Source organism: Lissotriton vulgaris, chromosome 4_1 (assembly GCF_964263255.1).
Source record: "Lissotriton vulgaris chromosome 4_1, aLisVul1.2, whole genome shotgun sequence".
NCBI classification, from domain to species: domain Eukaryota; kingdom Metazoa; phylum Chordata; class Amphibia; order Caudata; family Salamandridae; genus Lissotriton; species Lissotriton vulgaris.
Window position 1 is genome coordinate 1,306,842,917 of NC_141691.1, and position 19,784 is coordinate 1,306,862,700.

The window sequence follows — 19,784 nt, forward strand, 5'->3', positions numbered from 1 at the left end:
CAGGGAATCCCCAATGCATTCCTATGGGAGGCAGCCCCACAGTAGTAAGAAACCAAAATGTCTGTTTGTCACTACCAGGACACGTCACACACTTAGGGTACATGTCCTATCTTTTACCTACACTGCACCATGCCCATAGGGCTACCTAGGGCCTACCTTAGGGATGTTTGACATGTATTAAAAAAGGGGGGTCACAGGCATGGCACACACTTTAGGTGCCACGTCACAGCGGCAGTAACACTGGATAGGTTTGAAAGGCTACTTTGGTGGGTGGCGCAATCAGCGATGCAAGCCCACCAGCAGCATTTAATTCACCAGCCCTGGGTATATGAGATACCACTTTACAAGGGACGGACAGGTAAAATAAATATGCCAAACAGGTGTAGCCCAATCTTACCAGGTTTAACACAGAGAGTACATGCACTTTACATTGAGCAGCAGTGCTAAAGTGCCCAGAGTCCTAAAACCACCAACACCATGTCAGAAAAAGGCTAGGAGAAAGTCTGTTGTTTTGACCCAGTCCTTACCCATGAGGTTAGGCACCCAATCGCAGGACAGAAAACTAAACAGGAATTGCTACTCAACACCGTGCACCCTGAGATGGATACTACAAAGGAGTAGCATTCCTCTAGCACTTCTTGCTTTGTTTGCTGTCCTGTGAATGCAAAGCAGGGAATGCTGAAGTCTTTACTGGGCACTGACTTCCATCTCTGTAGGGGCAGATTGTTTTCTCTTCTGAGCTTAGGAACTTCTCCCTTCTTATGTGGGAGCTATGCCTGTGGGGAGAGTTGGAATGGATCCCCAGGTATTTTCCAGGTATCAGGAAGCACATGACTGAGATAAGTTGCACGTTCTGATAAGGGTGGTGCTGGCTGTTGGTATTTTGAATGTGTGCCTACAGTGGAGCATGGTTTAATTTTGTGGAATATATTCTTTATGTATCATGGACAAATTGGCTATTTTTTCTTTTTCCACAAATGTGTTTTTACCAGCTCCTAATCACAGGACTCATATGTATGCAATTATGTTGTTGCAGTTCATGCATGTGCATTGGATTGGGCAGCTGTTCCCCTGCCAGTGGCGTAACACAGACCACACAGCTCCCACAGTGCGGGGGGTCCCAAGATCCAGGGCGTCCCCTCAGCACAGTGCTCCAGCCAGCGAGCTCCAGAATCAGTCCGGCGAGGGCCCCTCAAAGTACCTTGCAGGGGGGACTCCCTCAAGTTTCAATATGCCAGTGTCCCCCACATGCGCGTTAGATTCTCCGACAGTGTGTCTTGCTCTGAGCATGCGTAGTGCAGCTCTTCGGGTCCTTCCAGGTGGCTGCTTTTGGGAATGCAGCGTTTTTTATATACCTCCCATGGATTAGAGGTGAGCTGTGGTTGTTGTGAGCTTATGGTTTGTGGATTTGTTCCTGCTTATTTTTCCTCTGCCAAATGTAATTATGGGGAAACATTCACCTAAGAAACAGCATTTGTCACAGTCTCCTAGGAAGGTCTTCATCCACCAGGTCAGTATCTCCTTCTCTCAGGAACAGGAGCAGAGTTTCAACAGATGAGGAGAGAATAAGAAAACCTATTGTCATTGGTTTCTTTAAAGAAGCAAAAGTTTGTTGGGGATAATGCAGGTCATGAAAGCTTTAAGTCTGACCCTTCACACTCTGACCTCTCTGTCTGTTCCTCGTCTCCTCCACCAGAGCAACCACTGGCAATGCCAACTTTTTCATTTCAGTTCACGGTCATCTCTGAGGGTATACACCAAGGTAGTGGAGTCGCCAGTTACCCATCTTAATCTCAAGGAAGTTTTACTCTTTCCACACATTGACAACTATTTGGTCCACTAGTCGGGGCTGAGGAGGGAGCAGAGCGGCAGCACTTACACAGAAGAGGCAAGATGGAACAGGGAATGGAAGTGCACAATCTGAACCTCCAGCTAGGCAAATGCATCGACATTAAGGGCATGATACCACCGGATTCCAAGTGCTTCGTTATTAACCTGGGCAAGGACAGCTCGGACATTGCCCTGCACTTAAACCCCCGCTTCGACCACGAGGGCGACGTCGACACCATCGTCCGCAACTCCAAGGCGCCGGACAGCTGGGGCGAGGAGCAGCGCGAGACCGCCTTCCCCTTCAAGCGGGGGGAGAAGACCGAGATCTGCATACACTTAAACCAGGATCATCTGACCATCAAGCTCCCGGGCGGCCAGGAGATGAGTTTCGCCAACCGACTGGGCCTGCAGAAGGCTTCCTTCTTGTCTGTGGAGGGATTCCATGTGAAATCTTTGAAGCTGGACTAGAGCAGCCACGCCCTACAGATGCCCATTCTTTCCAACAGAGTAACCTCAGTGTGTGTATCCAGTCTCTTCACCAGCAGAGGACCTCAGAAGCCAAGGAACCTTCTTTCATCGTGACCTCTGTTTTCTGCCATCTGCTTTGAATAAATTATTTCATCTGAAAAAAAAAAAGACAACTATTTGGTCCGGAATCCTATGTGGCAGTCTTGAAAAAACACCTCTCCTTGAACATTGCAACTCTAAATCATCATGGATTTTTGTTGAACCTCATGAAATGCCACCTACTTCAATCTTCCAATCTTCTATTCATCGGAGCACATTCAACTTTCTGCTCGGTATTCTTCCTTCCCATGGAGAGGATTATTCACCTTCAAGATTTGCTGAGAGATCTGCTGTCCTGCAAGGAAACCACCTTGATCAAATGGATGAAGTTGCATTGTTATTCACAGTGCAATGGGCAATAATACGTTTGAGGCCACTGTTGTATTATCTGGAGAAACATAGAGACTTGTCAGCCAGGACAATGAATCTTGTGATCGCTGTTTCCCCAGATATCAAGCACAGTCTACAATGGTGGATGGATATGAACACCTCTGCAGGGTCGTTCCAAGAGAGGAGTTGCCCCCTTGAATGGTTAGGCTTTGGAAGATATATGCACAGCTGGGACTTAAGTCTCAGAGCAGATCTTTATGAAACATTATAGATAATATGAAACTTTGCATAGGCAACACAATTTTGGATCAGGAGTGTTGAAATCAGTATTACCATGATTGATTGTTAGGTATTTGTAGTACCAAGATGTTTTGCATTAAATCACTCCTTATGTTGCATTATATCTTGATCTTTGCAGAGGTTTTTTAACCAAGGTTGTTGCTATTTCTTTAGTATACCATCAACAACAAAGGTGAGCTAAAGATGGACAATAAAAGAGAAAAAAACAATGAAATGCTGTCTACTCACAATACCTACATTACCCCATTCTCTGAACCCCTAAACTGAAATTCTTCTTGTTATAAGGCTTCTAAGGAAACTTTCCAGCTGTTTGAGCCTGTTCGGCTCCACTAAGAGACAATACAGTGATGGGTCAATGTGTGTGATGAGCTAATAAGTACAGTATTTGATCACAGAGGTACACAACAGAATGCTGTAAAAATAATGCCTCATGGGACCAATCACCAGGAGCTTTTTGGATTGTACTGCCAACTTGCCCAATTTATCATCATCAGCACTCTCCTATTGGGAATGGAGATCTTACCTGGTCTAAATATGCATACAGTAGATAAGTATAGAATGATCTATAATAGTCTAGATGTCTGTGCTACTCTCCTGCCGCTACATGTGGTAGTGTCCCTGGAAAAAATTGTATGGATCTCACACTCAGATTTTTTTCATTGTGTTGAAAGTTCACTAAATAACTCAATAATGTATAGGCCAATGAAAAACCATCAAATTCGATTGTGGGCATCATATAGTGTAGACAATATGCCCATTACTTATAAACTCCAAGTAGCCCAATTGCAACATCACAAGATGACCCCCCTTAATAACTGGAACCTCATGCTGATTGCAATATTCAGCAGTTATTGGACAAAATAAAACTGCAAAATACTTCATTTTACAGGAGAAATAAAAATGCACTTCTCCATTGCCACTATGCAGAATACACATGCAGATGGCTGTGAGTGTTAGCCAAGTTGAGGAAGAGTCAGGAAAGTATCATGAATGTAAAAAAAGGCCTGAGTCCCCATACCACTTATGTCAATGCCCTCGGGAGGAGAGCAACTCACGTGGTGAACTGAAGAATTCCCTGAGGTCCCTATACTTTTAAAATCCCTGTCAAATAGTAGGGAAGGCTCTCCAGCGGTTATAGCAAAATCCAGCTGAGTCACGAATGCCACTGCTGGGCATCCTTAACTGACTAACAGAAAAAAAGGCCAATGCTGCACCATGTGATCCAAATTCAGGGGGAACTGAACACTACATAGCAGCAGCACCTTCTTGGTAGTAGGTTAAAACCAGGATGCTTGCTCGCATAGTGAGAGATATCCAGCTCCTCATTCAAAGGAGAACTAGAGCGTTACCATACAATAGCGCCATTTTGGAAATATGTTAAAAAAACAAGATAACTATCTAATACGTTATATAGAATAAAAAAAGGATGGAAATGTTTCCCTAATCCTCAGGACTGCAAAAACAAGGGGGTATGGTTTGTAAATGAGAAAAAAGTTATTTGGAAGATGCTTAAGGAGGAGATAATTAAACCAGTCACTTGGGCCATTCAAAAAGTAATGGCAATGAGATGCGAATCCTCTAAACCAATCTCCTTCAATTTCTGAGGTTGCCAGCAATTAGACAAGGAAACCAATTTCAATTTTGTATATTGTGCCATTCTACTATCTCATTTAGCCCCTTCTTAAAAAGAGCCTCCTCTACTCTCCCACATCTCTGCTCCAAATGTTCCAAGACAGTCCTTTCAAAATCCATTGGGCCATGCTCTGTGTCCTTGAAATGTTACACCAGTTTCACTAGAAGATTCCCTATTCTGAAGGTGATTATATGTTCTTGCATTCTCGTTTTCACTTTGCTATTGGTGAAGCCGATTTAGAACAAACCAGAAAGACTTTTGTATTGTAAATATAACTTGATAAAGTGCAACGAATCATACCCAAAGGTATATCTCAGGACTCATTATAGGTAGGAATGTATAGCTCAGTCAATCACACTATTTGACAAAAACAAGGTTAGGTCTGAAAACATGATTATAACAATGTCATCCCACTTAGTTAGTCCCATACAACCAACAAATATGAAACCAATGATATTCAAAAACTTATTTTTTTTTATTTGAGAATTATATTTTCAATCTTTTTTGTATGTTTTAGCATAAAATGAAAGATGGATAGAAAATCAATAACTGGGATGGTTTGCACCTCTGGATTAACTGTAATATGATGAAGAACTCATGTTTTACTATGATTGTCTGTTTGATGTCACTCAGAATCTCTTGGTGAAAAATGTTCCTATTATTCAATGTTACCCATCTATAATACTTTATTTTGCTACTGGTCGCAATTTAGGGCTTTGAAGGTTCTAAACTGTGCTCCACAAGTGCTAAAAAAACATTGAACTGGAGGAGTCAGAAAAACAAATTGTGACAAGTTTGTAACATAATGAATGATCTGAAAACATTATTTGAAAAACACACAGTGGTTGCTTTGAAAATGACCCCAAATCAGTAACACCTGGGCATCAGGACGATCATTCCACCTTTTTTTACTCACAACAGGTGAGTTTCAGCCATAATGAATTTCAGCAATTTCTTTTCTTTATGGAATTTTAATTAACATGCAAGTGTTTGTTGTCCTTGTTTTAATATTGTTTTTACCTAGTATTAAGGGTTCATTGATCATTGGTATTTTTTTCATTGTATGATTTGTATTATTTTGTATTTCACCGTGATGCTTGATTGTTATCCACTATATGAATAAAATCAAGCAAAAAAGAAAACTAACAAACATCCAAACATGTCATTCTGAAGGAAAAAAACAAACAAAGTAAGACTCCTGGGTGATTTTAGGGACTGTAAATTGTTGTGTAAAGTATGGGTCAAAAATAATTATTTTGTACCGATTTACCTCCAAAGGATATTTGAAATTACCAGTTTCTAACAACAAATTGGGATGCAGCTGTGGGTGCGGAAGAATTAAAGGTTTAGTGAGTGATTACGATGTCAGGCATACTCACGTCCGCCCGACACCGATGCAGAAATGGGACCGACCATCCTCAGGTCGGTGGTCCTGACCACCTAATCAGGATGCGACCGAACACTGTTCAGTCTCATACTCTCATTCCTCAATGGGAGCTTGTCTTATGGCAGTATACTGGCCGTAACACAAGCTCACATAGAGGAATGCGAGTCTGTGCTCATCCCTGCACTGCTTGGCAGGCAGGGTGCCTGCCACACAGTGCAGGGTTGAACAGGCATCGGTTTCCCCTCGGCCCCCAACCAGATGCCACAGAGGCAACAGGTCCTGATAGAGGCCCCCATACTCGCTCTTCGAATGTCAGAAAGCCCGACATGGAAAGACTACCTGAGACAGACTATTGTAATCCCAAGGACGGAAAGACGTCCTTTGGGATTATTGGCAGGCTCCTTGAGCCAGTTGGATGCCAGCCATAATGACCGATCGGTTTAATTAATACTACCAGCATTGTAATGCGGCAGTCAGAAATGATACTGTGATGTGGCTTGGAAATGCTCCGACCAACGGTTGGAGCCTTTCTGAGCCACATCATAAAAAGCCCTATATGTACAAAAGTATTTTTGCAGTTGTAAATTGGGGGGGCGCAAATTTAAAGAATATAATTTACTATTCCAACACCAGTCCCCGTGGATAGTAGGGAAGGTGTTGGGATAGTAAATTAAATTATTTATTATCCTCGAGCGCCACCCAGCGCATTTCGTTGTAACAACTTTCGTTGTTATAACTGCGTGGTAATGGTACTTCGTTGTACCGCGCGCGTTGTAAACGCTGTATACTGTCACAAACTGCTAACTACTTCATTATTTTCATTAGGAGGTTGATTTGCAATCCACTAGGAAATGCTATTTAACATTTGTATGTTTATACATTAGGAGTTGCGATTTCCTACTTGTGAATTGGTAAGAATTGCAATTTGGAAATTGCAATCGCTATAGTTTGTACATATGGCCCAAAGTATCGGGTAAAAGTCTTTTTTAGAATTACAAAAGATGTTCTGCTACCTCCACCAAAACCAAGCAACACCCATGTGCAATCACTGAATGGCTGGAACAATTGTGTCAAGTCAGGAAAATCTGTACACCTTTCTATCTGTAGAACAAAACAAAAGAATATCCTCTTGAGATAAAGCTCTAATGAATGTGTTGTCCAAGATCTGATCCAGGGATTACCTGGTGAATTAGTTATTCTCATTTGACACAGTAAATATTAACCCAAATTTCATTTGAAAATTGGGAGTACATTCAGTTTGATAATCATGTTTCCTGAGAGTTAGTATAGTAAATGATACCCCTATGTTGGAACTGGGGTAGCCTGGCCTAGGGCAAGGCATACATTTCAGAGGCACAGTGTAAAGGTTGCAGACCACCCAACAGTAAAGCCACGCAATAGCACTCAAAAAGAAGACGCTACACCAAAATGTGGAAAAATAAGTACTGCTTTATAAAAATAATATTCTCTTTGTTTTCAAAATCTTACAATTTAAGCATTACAATTTGTCTTGAAAGCAATTACTATACTCTTGAACTCCTATCACAATTTAGCAAACAGTATTTCCAGTACTATATATTTAGTAGTCTTCAAATTATCAGTCCCACTTCCAGGGATGATAGCTCAATACAATATAGTCACGAATTGATACAGTCCCTGCAGAAATGCTAACTCAAATCATCAATTTCACATCACTAGCACATTTACTCAGATTCTAACATTTAATTAGGTGTGGTTATGAAGTAGGACTCTAAACCTTTAATCACATCAAGGGCGCACACCCAATGAGAAGTGTAGAAATCACACAAGCTGTATGAAACCACCTGTGTGCTGCATGAGGAGCTTAATACTTCCCTCAACCCAAAAAGAGTACTACAACACCACGTTAGTGAAACCCCTCTTTATAACCACTGTTGAATAGCTTCTTCACTTGACCCCCTCTGTAAAGAAAGCAGACATCATTTTCACCAATATTATTAAAATTACTGACTTGGCCACTTTGCCCTGCCCCAATGACCAATGAGGCTTTCTGATGCAATGCCCAAGTACTTTGGGAGAATTTCCCAGTCTCAATAACGTAGCTTTTAGTCACGCCTGCCCCTGGATCCACACTAGGGACTGGTGTGAGTTATTCTCAACTGTGGGACCTTCCTGTATCGTGGTCCAGTCCTTGCCAACCCAGATCCCCACCTTACTTGTTGCACGTTGTGGGTGTTGCTTCAGCTGGCGTGAGAAGTAGTAGGCAGCTGGAGCTCACCGCCGATGTCCTTTCTGTCAGCGTCGCCTCTCCTCCTCACCGGCCAGGCCATGCAGGAATACACCTCGGCGCTGAGGAGAGGTTGCGCTGATCCGCTCCCACTGACAGGAGCTCTTGCTGATATCCTACCGTCTCTTCATTAAGGGAGGGGGGTCTCTGGGGGTATTTGGCGCTTGTTCCAAGAGACGAATGTGGGGGCTGGCAATTCCAGGAAGGCGCTGCCTCTCCTCCGACCGGTAACCCGCTCACAGGGCAGGCGCAGGGGAATTAGCGGCTCTGAGGAAGCGCCGCCTCGCTCTCCGCCTGCCGTCCGCTCACAGGGCAAGCGCGGGGGATTAGCGGTTCTGAGGAAGCGCCGCCTCGCTCTCCGCCTGCTGTCCGCCCACGGAGCATGCGCGGGGAACAACAACTCCACAACCCTTTAGCTGCCGTCTCCAAGTCGCTTCCACATCCGGCACTCTCTTACCTCTTCAGCAGGAGGATCGAACGCCCCCTGACAGCGCTACCGGGATAAGGGCTGCGAGTCCAGCAGCTCCCTCAAGGCGTCCACGTCACCCTCCTTCCGCACCTCACGAGGCTAAGCGAGCACCTGGCAGCAATTGCAGGTGAGGGGCAGATAATGAAATGGGACGGCCAGGAGAAAGCTGGGTTGAACAAAACCCTCTGGCACACACCAACCCCTTGGGGGCGGCCAGCAGTCCTGGAGCAGTTAACAATCCCTGGACAGAGGCTGGAGACAGGGGGGGGGGGCACACTTCTCAAAAGTCTTTCCAACTGGGCAGAGGACTGCGCTCCGCAGGGCAGCAGTCTCCTTCTCCTGAATTCTTCCCCTATATGATTTGGATAAGGGGCAAGCTAGGCGCCCAGGGTCTCCAGTAACCCTCAACAGCGGGGTCAGGACAAGTAACCCAAAGGGGGCAGTGTGGTGATTCAAAAAGGCAGCTTCCCAGTCCAGGAGGTCAACCCTATGACTAGCCTCCGCCCACCCTCAGCTACAGCCTGTCCTCCAGCTGAATCTCTCTCTGGCAAGACAAAATGGCTGCCCCGCATTCCGCCTTATATAGGCTGACCCTCAGTGGTCCAGAATGGACCAGAAGGTTCTAGAATGCCCTATGCTAGGCTATGGCCAAGTTCTGAGTGTGACAGTTAGGGCAGTTGGTGGCCACCATTTTGTGTGGTTCCAACTTTCCTGTCAGAACAGGCCTCTGGGCCTGAGGTGAAAAATCATGAGGGGGAGAAAGAACACCTATCCCCCTGGCCAACACCTATAAAAAGTCAGTGGACAAAAATTATCAAGGGTATGAGGGGCAAAAAGGGGACAAAAAAATAAAAAAAATAGGAGGGACTACGTCAAGAAGCCAGACAGGTCTAACACGCGTCCCCCCCCAGCTGAAAGTGGGGAGAACTACCCAACCCCTTGGGAGTCCTCATCACTAAGGCGGAAATACCTGGAGAGACCGTCTGCATTGGCGTGGTCCACTCCAGGCCGATGTTCCACCCGGAAGTCCATTCCCTGTAGGGAGATGGACCACCTCAACAGCTTGGGATTTTCCCCCTTCATTTGCATCAGCCAACAAAGGGGTCAGTGGTCAGTCTGAACCAGGAAGTGCGAGCCAAAAAGGTATGGCCGCAGCTTCTTCAGAGCCCACACCACCGCAAAAGCTTCCCTCTCAATGGCACTCCACTTCTGTTCCCGGGGAAGCAGTCTCCTGGATAAGAAGACTACAGGTTGATCCAGGCCCTCTTCATTTAGTTGCGATAACACTGCCCCAATGCCATGTTCTGATGCATCTGTTTGGACAATGAACTCCTTGGAGAAGTCTGGGGCCTTCAGGACCGGTGCCGCACACATCGCCTGTTTCAATTTCTCGAAAGCTTGCTGACAAGCTCCCGTCCAAACTACCCGTCGAGGTTGTTTCTTGGAGGTGAGCTCTGTGAGGGGCGCTACAATAGTGCCATACCCCTTCACAAAGCGACGGTAGTAGCCTGTGAGGCCCAGGAAAGCTCGGACCTCAGTCTGTGTCTTGGGGGGTTCCCAGGCCATGATTGCCTCAATCTTCGCCTGCAGGGGCTGCACAGTCCCCCTACCCACCAAGTGTCCAAGGTACACAACCGACCCCTGCCCAATCTGGCATTTGCTGGCCTTGATTGTCAATCCAGCTTGTCTCAGGGCCTGGAGAACTGCTTGCAAATGCTGCAGATGGTCCTCCCAACTGCTACTGAAGACAGCAATGTCATCCAAGTAAGCAGCAGAGAAACTCTCCATTCCAGAGAGGACCTGGTTCACCAGCCGCTGAAATGTGGCAGGGGCGTTCTTGAGCCCAAAGGGCATCACACAGAACTGGTAGTGTCCCTCAGGCGTGGAGAAGGTTGACCTTTCCCTTGCTCCATCTGTCAAGGAGATCTGCCAGTACCCTGAAGTGAGGTCAAAGGTACTCAGATATTGGGCAGCTCCTAGCCGGTCAATCAATTCATCCGCCCTAGGGATCGGATGAGCATCAGTCTTTGTCACTGAATTCAGTCCTCGGTAATCCACACAGAACCTCAGTTCAGGTGTGGTGCCTGGTGGTGCGGCTTTTGGCACGAGCACCACCGGACTGGACCAAGGGCTGTTGGAAGGTTCAATAACTCCCAGCTCTAGCATCTTGGCAACCTCTCCATGGATGCTAGCCTTCACCTTGTCAGACAGCCGGTAGGTCTTCGACTTCACTGGTGGGCTGTCTTCTGTGTCCACGTCATGGGTACACAGGTGAGTCCTTCCCGGGACAAGGGAGAACAACGAAGAGTACTGCTCCAGGATCTGGCGGCAGTCCTCCCGTTGCTCAGGAGTTAGAGTAGGAGAGAGAATCACTCCCTCCACTGACCTATCCTTCTCTTGAGACGAAAAGAGATCTGGGAGAGGTTCACTTCCCGCTTCCTCTTCCCCGTCAGTCACCATCATCAACATGACTTCGGGCCTCTCATGGTGGGGCTTGAGACGGTTGGCATGCAGCACCCGTAGGGGCTGTCGAGGGGTCTTAAGGTCCACCAGGTATGTGGCCTTACCCTTCTTCTCCAACACCTCAAAGGGGCCTGTCCAGCGATCCTGGAGGGCGCTAAGCTCTCCAGGCTCCATCACCCACACTTTCTGTCCAGGCTCCAATTCCACCTGGTGAGCATTGTGGTCATACCACTCCTTCATGACTGCCTGGCTGGCCTCAAAGTTGTCAGAAGCTTGCTTCCACAACTTCGCCATTTGGCTCCTGAAGGCCAGCATGTAGCTCACCACATCCTGGGGGGGGTTTCCTGGGAGACTTCTCCCAACCATCCTTCACCAGGCTGAGAGGACCGCGTACAGGGTGCCCATACAGAAGCTCAAAGGGGCTGAAGCCCACTCCCTTCTGGGGCACTTCCCTGTAGGAAAAGAGTAAACAGGGTAGGAGGACGTCCCATTTCCTCCGCAGGCTTTCGGGCAGACTTCTGATCATGCCCTTCAAGGTCTTATTAAACCTCTCAACCAGTCCATTCGACTGGGGGTGATAAGGAGTGGTGAACCGGTAGGTCACTCCACACTCCTTCCACATTGCCCGCATGTAAGCTGACATGAAGATGGTCCCCCTGTCAGACACAACTTCCTTGGGAAATCCCACTCGGGTAAAGATTCCCATTAGGGATCTTGCCACTACAGGTGCAGTGACTGTCCTCAGAGGTATTGCCTCTGGGTACCGTGTGGCATGATCCACCAGAACCAGGATAAACCTGTGACCAGCTGTTGTTGGTGGATCCAAAGGCCCTACAATGTCGATGCCTACCCTTTCAAAGGGTGTGCTAACGACTGGAAGTGGTTCCAGGGGAGCCTTTAGCTTCACCCCTGTTTTCCCACTGGCCTGGCAGGTTACACATGTCCGACAGTAAGTGTTGGACGCCACTTTCATCTGAGGCCAGTAAAAGTGGAGGACAAGCCGTGCAAAGGTCTTGTCCTGGCCTAAGTGTCCTGCCAGGGGTATGGCATGAGCCAATTCCAAAAGAAAGGCTCGGTACTGTTGCGGGACTACCAAGGCCCTTGATGAACCAGGCAAGGGTACCTTGGGTTCACTGTAGAGGAGTCCATCCTCCCAGTAAATATGGTAGTGTCCCGTAACATCACCTGCTGCTTGGGCTTCAGCCTGTCGCCTCAGTCCCTCAAGGGTGGGGCACTCCCTCTGCCCCTTACAGAATTCCTCTCTGGTAGGACCTCCCTCCACATGCCACTCCGCAGGGATGGGTAAATCCTCCAGAGAGTCTACTTCCCCCTCCACGGACTCCTGGTCCACCACCGCAGGTGGCCGATCTGTCACATGGGGTGTGGAAGCCGGAGCAGGCTTTCTCTGTCTCCGGGTCTGTCCCTTCTTAGCAGCGGGTTGGGCCATTGTTCCAGGCTCCAACCCAGGCGAACTCCCTCTCCAGGCAGTCGCAGACCGTGTGCTTGCACAGGCCCAGTCAGGTGTACCCAGCATCGCAGAATGCGTCCGGTATTCCACCTCTCTCCAAGTGTTGTGTTCCATGTCATTCCCCAACAGACAATCGACTGGCACGGCAGGGCTTACGGCAACTCGAAGTGAACCTGCAACCCCCTCCCACTCAAAGGGAACCTCAGCCACTGGATAGTGGCCCATTCTGCCGTCTGCCATCGCGGCGGGGTGGAGTACATTAGGAACAACCTGCTCTGGAGACACCAGCTGACTTCTCACCATATTCATACTGGCTCCTGTATCTCTCAGAGCCTCCCCTCTCTGGCCATTGATGGTAACCCATTGCCCATACTTTGTAGTATTTGGGGGCACCTGGATCTTTGGAACCATCTCCCGCTCTCCCAGGGACACTAAGGTGACACCCGCCCACTCACCCCCTTATCCAAGGGCAACTCCTCCCCGAGCGCTACACTACCTACTCCCGGTGACTTTCCTCCAGTGGTAGGGGGTGGTCTCTTTGGGCATCTGACATCCCCCTTATAATGTCCAACACCACCACATTCAAAACAGTGGAGAACCCTTGGCTGCTGGCTTTGGCCAGGATTAGGGTTTCTGGGCAGGTTTGCCCTAGGGGTGAAACCTGCTCCCTTCCCTTGGAAGTTATTTTGGGGACCTTTAGAGAACTCTTTCTTTTTCTCTCCCCCCTCCTTCTTCTGGGGGGCGCCCTGTCCGGCTTTTTGAGATTCCCCTCCAGTCCCCTTGGAGGAGACCCGGGTACTTGCCCAGATGTCCGCCTCCTCTGCAAGTTTCCGGGGATTGGTCAGCTTGCTGTCCACCAGGTGTTGGCGCAGCTCGGGAAAACATTTCTCGAGGAGGTGTTCTCTCAAAAATAGATCGTACAGCCCCTCATAATCTTTCACCTCACTGCCCTTGACCCAACCCTCTAAGGCCTTTCTGGCGTAGTCAAGGAAGTCCACCCAGTTCTGGGTGCTTAATTTGTGGCTCCCCCTGAACTTCTGTCGGGACCTTTCTGGGTGAAGCCCGAACTTCCTTAACAACGCAAGCTTCATGGTGGGGTAGTTAGTTTGTTCCTCTGGTTCCAGGGCCAGCAAGGTGTCCCGACCAGCAGGAGGCATGTACTTGTACAGACTACCCCCCCAGTGCTTCTCCTGCACCCTCAGAGAAACCTCATAAGCAGCCAGCCACTTAGCTATATCGTCCCCCTGACTGAAGCTCGCTATCAGGTCTTTTGGTAAATAGGGTTTGGTCTCCCTGGCTGTCTCCTTTGGTTCGCTGCCACCATTCCTTTCAGGAGAGGACCCCCGTCGCAGGCTTTGGAGCTCCAGTTCCTTCAGTCTGAACTCGTGGGCCATCCTCCTCTCCTCTTTCTCCTGCTCCAACTTAGCCAACTCCCATCTCAACTGTCTTTTCTCCCTCCTATCCGTGAGCTCGGCTTCAGTTAAGCTTCCCCCAGAGGCGCTACTGCCCCTTCTGGAGTAGGACACTGGTCCTGGGAGTAAGTTTTCCCCTTCAGTGTGGAATAACTCATCTATCTCCCCCACCGTGTCCTGGTCTACCCCCTCTTCCTCCTCCTTCTTTTCTTGGTGTGCCTCCACCCAAGCCCTAAGACTGGTCTGGAGCTCCCCCTTCCCGGCACCATGTTTGAAAAATACCCCCATTTGCTGGCAGAACATTTTCAACTGTGACACAGAATAGACCTCTAGGTTTTCCACAGCGAACTCCATTTTGAGTCAGGCAAACCTAGATAACACACCAGAAATTTGCAGAGTTGCAAGGGCAACCTAAAGCCACCTCCACCCACCACCAGGAACAAATTTGGAAAAATCAAAAAGACAAATTAGGAGGGCCGCAAGAAGAAAACTCCTGGTGCAGGTTTAGTGTATTACGTTGAATTACTATTGAGTAGCTGCAACCAAGTCAGTATCCCACCGCTAGGCACCAATCTGTTGGAACTGGGGTAGCCTGGCCTAGGGCAAGGCATACATTTCAGAGGCACAGTGTAAAGGTTGCAGACCACCCAACAGTAAAGCCACGCAATAGCACTCAAAAAGAAGACGCTACACCAAAATGTGGAAAAATAAGTACTGCTTTATAAAAATAATATTCTCTTTGTTTTCAAAATCTTACAATTTAAGCATTACAATTTGTCTTGAAAGCAATTACTATACTCTTGAACTCCTATCACAATTTAGCAAACAGTATTTCCAGTACTATATATTTAGTAGTCTTCAAATTAGCAGTCCCACTACCAGGGATGATAGCTCAATACAATATAGTCACCAATTGATACAGTCCCTGCAGAAATGCTAACTCAAATCATCAATTTCACATCACTAGCACATTTACTCAGATTCTAACATTTAATTAGGTGTGGTTATGAAGTAGGACTCTAAACCTTTAATCACATCAAGGGCGCACACCCAATGAGAAGTGTAGAAATCACACAAGCTGTATGAAACCACCTGTGTGCTGCATGAGGAGCTTAATACTTCCCTCAACCCAAAAAGAGTACTACAACACCACGTTAGTAAAACCCCTCTTTATAACCACTGTTGAATAGCTTCTTCACTTGACCCCCTCTGTAAAGGAAGCAGACATCATTTTCACCAATATTATTAGAATTACTGACTTGGCCACTTTGCTCTGCCCCAATGACCAATGAGGCTTTCTGATGCAATGCCCAAGTACTTTGGGAGAATTTCCAAGTCTCAATAACGTAGCTTTTAGTCACGCCTGTCCCTGGATCCACACTAGGGACTGGTGTGAGTTATTCTCAACTGTGGGACCTTCCTATATCGTGGTCCAGTCCTTGCCAACCCAGATCCCCACCTTACTTGTTGCACGTTGTGGGTGTTGCTTCAGCTGGCGTGAGAAGTAGTAGGCAGCTGGAGCTCACCGCCGATGTCCTTTCTGTCAGCGTCGCCTCTCCTCCTCACCGGCCAGGCCACGCAGGGATACACCCCCCGGGCGCTGAGGAGAGGTCGCGCTGATCCGCTCCCACTGACAGGAGCTCTCGCTTATATCCTACCGTCTCTTCATTAAGGGAGGGGGGTCTCTGGGGGTATTTGGCGCTTGTTCCAAGAGACGAATGTGGGGGCTGGCAATTCCAGGAAGGCGCTGCCTCTCCTCCGACCGGTAACCCGCTCACAGGGCAGGCGCAGGGGAATTAGCGGCTCTGAGGAAGCGCTGCCTCGCTCTCCGCCTGCCGTCCGCTCACAGGGCAAGCGCGGGGGATTAGCGGTTCTGAGGAAGCGCCGCCTTGCTCTCCGCCTGCTGTCCACCCACGGAGCATGCGCGGGGAACTAGCGACTCCACAACCCTTTAGCTGCCGTCTCCAAGTCGCTTCCACATCCGGCGCTCTCTTCCCTCTTCAGCAGGAGGATCGAACGCCCCCTGACAGCGCTGCCGGGATAAGGGCTGCGAGTCCAGCAGCTCCCTCAAGGCGTCCACGTCACCCTCCTTCCGCACCTCACGAGGCTAAGCGAGCACCTGGCAGCAATTGCAGGTGAGGGGCATATAATAAAGTGGGACGGCCAGGAGAAAGCTGGGTTGAACAAAACCCTCTGGCACACACCAACCCCTTGGGGCGGCCAGAAGTCCTGGAGCAGTTAACAATCCCTGGACAGAGGCTGGAGACAGGGGGGGGGGCACACTTCTCGAAAGCTTTCCAACTGGGCAGAGGACTGCGCTCCGCAGGGCTGCAGTCTCCTTCTCCTGAATTCTTCCCTTATATGATTTGGATAAGGGGCAAGCTAGGCGCCCAGGGTCTCCAGTAACCCTCAACAGCGGGGTCAGGACAAGTAACCCAAAGGGGGCAGTGTGGTGATTCAAAAAGGCAGCTTCCCAGTCCAGGAGGTCAACCCTATGACTAGCCTCCGCCCACCCTCAGCTACAGCCTGTCCTCCAGCTGAATCTCTCTCTGGCAAGACAAAATGGCTGCCCCGCATTCCGCCCTATATAGGCTGACCCTCAGTGGTCCAGAAGGGACCAGAAGGTTCTAGAATGCCCTATGCTAGGCTATGGCCAAGTTCTGAGTGTGACAGTTAGGGCAGTTGGTGGCAACCATTTTATGTGGTTCCAACTTTTCTGTCAGAACAGGCCTCTGGGCCTGAGGTGAAAAATCATGAGGGGGAGAAAGAACACCTATCCCCCTGGCCAACACCTATAAAAAGTCAGTGGACAAAAATTATCAAGGGTATGAGGGGCAAAAAGGGGACAAAATAAATAATAAAAATAGGAGGGACTACGTCAAGAAGCCAGACAGGTCTAACACCCTACACTATCCATCACTTTTCCTACTCCTGCACCTTCCTGGACTTAGAATAGTAAATTATACCCCTACACCATCCATCACTTCCCCTACTATTACACCTGCTTGGAGTTAGAATAGTAAATTATACCCCTACACTATCCTTCACTTTCCCTACTGTTCCACCTTCCTGGAGTTAGAATAGTAAATTGTACCTCTACTGTATCCATCACTTTCCCTACTGCTGCACCTTCCTAGAATTAGAATAGTAATTTATACCCCTACACTATACAACACTTTTCCTACAAGTTAACGTTTTGTGTTCTAATGAATGTGTGTTTTTACTGTTTGTTATTCAGCACTTCACTGTCCGACAACAGAGTACTTCCCAATTCATCTAGGATACAAAGTACCATAGTCTATATGTGTGTAGGTTTTTCTTCTTCTTCCCTTACAGGTGACTAGTAGTCTAGCGCAATGGGATGCGCGCATTAATAACAATGTGCTCTTATTTTTTCAGGCTTACAACATCAAAACTTCTGATAAGGTAGGGATACGTATATCTATAATTTATATTTATACACATTGATAAATTATTACCTTTCTTTGTACATACACCTTAATTTTTCTGTGGTAAAACATTAGTGAGTGACATGGGGATCTGTCCCCGGTCCTGACGAAGGGGCATGGCGCCCCAAAACATTTTGACCCGCACAGGAGAGTAAGCCCATTAACTTGCTTTATCTCTCCGCATCACTTTTTTAACAATACCAGCCAGTGTCTATTAAAACGTTTTTTCTACCAGTAGGCCAGGTATTTTTTAACATCACTTTATTTATTATCACTCCTGACCATACTGACACTCACTCCTATTCACTCACATAGCACCCACAATAAAAAGGTGCTCCAGCGTAATCGCTTGGTTAGCACTGTCCCACCCAGCAGCGGGGCGGGAATACCCCAATGATGAAGCATGGCGCCAAGGGCCCTTTTGGTGTGTGAGGGGTATTTTAACACGCATTGTGTATTCCATAAACACCAGGATGTACAGTAACTCTACGTGAGGTGGACTTTGTTGATGATCCGTACTTTCAGGAGAGGAGGATGCGCCCACCTTGGTGCCGTTAAGCACCACCTCTTCACTCCCCCCTTTGATATATTTTTTATTCCCTTTAGTTAGTCATCTGGTCAACTTCAAGATCTCTAATCGCCCTGAAAGTGACCAGAACCCCTTGACTATAAGGCTCAACCAAAAAGCCTCAAAATTCACTAGACTCCCAGAAGTGGCTCCTCCACAAGGGGTGAAACATTCAAGCTTGTCAGAAGGATAAAATAGAAAGCGTCAGACACTACAGGGTGGCCAATTGGCTAGAGAACATGATCACAGACCACAACAAAAACTCCTTGAGAGACTCCTATAACAGATGGGCTGCTCCAATAAACAAACTAAGGGACAATCTGCTGGGTCTTGGTGTCTTCCAACAACATTCTAGGGCCCACCCGAATGAGCACCCCCAAAGCAGTACAACACGGCCATTGTTATTGCATGAAGAGCACAACTGATCCAGCGGGACACCAACCTACAGATAAATATATCTAAATCCCACATATTTGGGCCCACTAACCACACTTACTTAAAGTATCAAGGTGATGAAAATCCCTCCAGGAATCCATTTTTTTGGGCTTCTTTATATGTCCGTTTGCCCAGAGAATTTGAACATATATATATATTTACTAAGCCCTTCCTTACTCATGGAGCTATTAGTTGAGTTAGAGTTGGCAATTATTTACACAAAGCATGTACCTATTTTAATTTCATTGAATAACCACAGACTCAGTTTTAAATTATAAAGTTTTATCTGAAAATATTTTAGTACATCAAATACAAATTACAGTGTTAACACCATCATTCTGTGAAGGCAAAATTCAGTTTCCTAAATTAACCTATAGATTTACATGACGAGTACCTCAGGAAAAGAGGACAGAGAGAAAATGCACATTGGCACAAAACAATAATATTGACCTTGGATGTTGTGAGATCAGACGCCTCTGGCCAAGAGTTTGGACCCCACGAATCACCAGGTAACAGGTTCAGGACAGGATTAAATAGGACAGTTCACTTCTTCTGGATTTAACGCCAGTGTCAAACCCCTCTCAGATACTAGTTCCCTCCTTGACTATCTTCCGCACTTGTTCCTCACCTCCTCAGTCCTCTTCGACACTCTTGTTCCTAATTATTTTTTGAAAATTCTAAGTCTGCTTCAGGTAATCATACAGCATGTCTTTCTCTCAGTGTTCTGGCAGCGATTAGCTTATTTTAATTTGCTAACTATCCCAATTATACCTTCTGGTGGCATATTCCACCCCAAATGTTTCAAACTTGTGTAAATTGAGTATTCTGATTGGACAAGCCAAGGGGATGATCGTCACACCATATTTAATTTAATACTATTCTAAAAAGCATTGTCTTATGTTCCCGCCCATTTAATTTGTTTCTCCCAAGCTTTATTCCCGCCCATTTTCTCATATCAAATTAAAATATTGTAGTACATTTATACATTTATTCATTGAGTCTTCAGGATGTTCTGTCACTTTCTCCCTATGAGAAAAGATCGTCCTTGACCATGTTCCAATGCTTGAAATCACGACTCCAGGGTTGCTTTCTACTGAGACTGCACACGTTACCCTGGTGGGTTTAAGCCTCGTCTCTTGATTTAGGCCAAGTAGCGAAGAAACAGAGAAGTCAAAAAGACAAGTTTTTGGACTCAAATAAAATGGTT

General features: G+C 47.1%; 1 pseudogene; it reads left to right on the forward strand.

The window, feature by feature from the left end:
* The first annotated feature begins 1,843 nt into the window (after window positions 1-1,843).
* On the forward strand, window positions 1,844-2,471 carry LOC147723917 (galectin-1 pseudogene; annotated as a pseudogene).
* The last annotated feature ends 17,313 nt before the right edge of the window (window positions 2,472-19,784 follow it).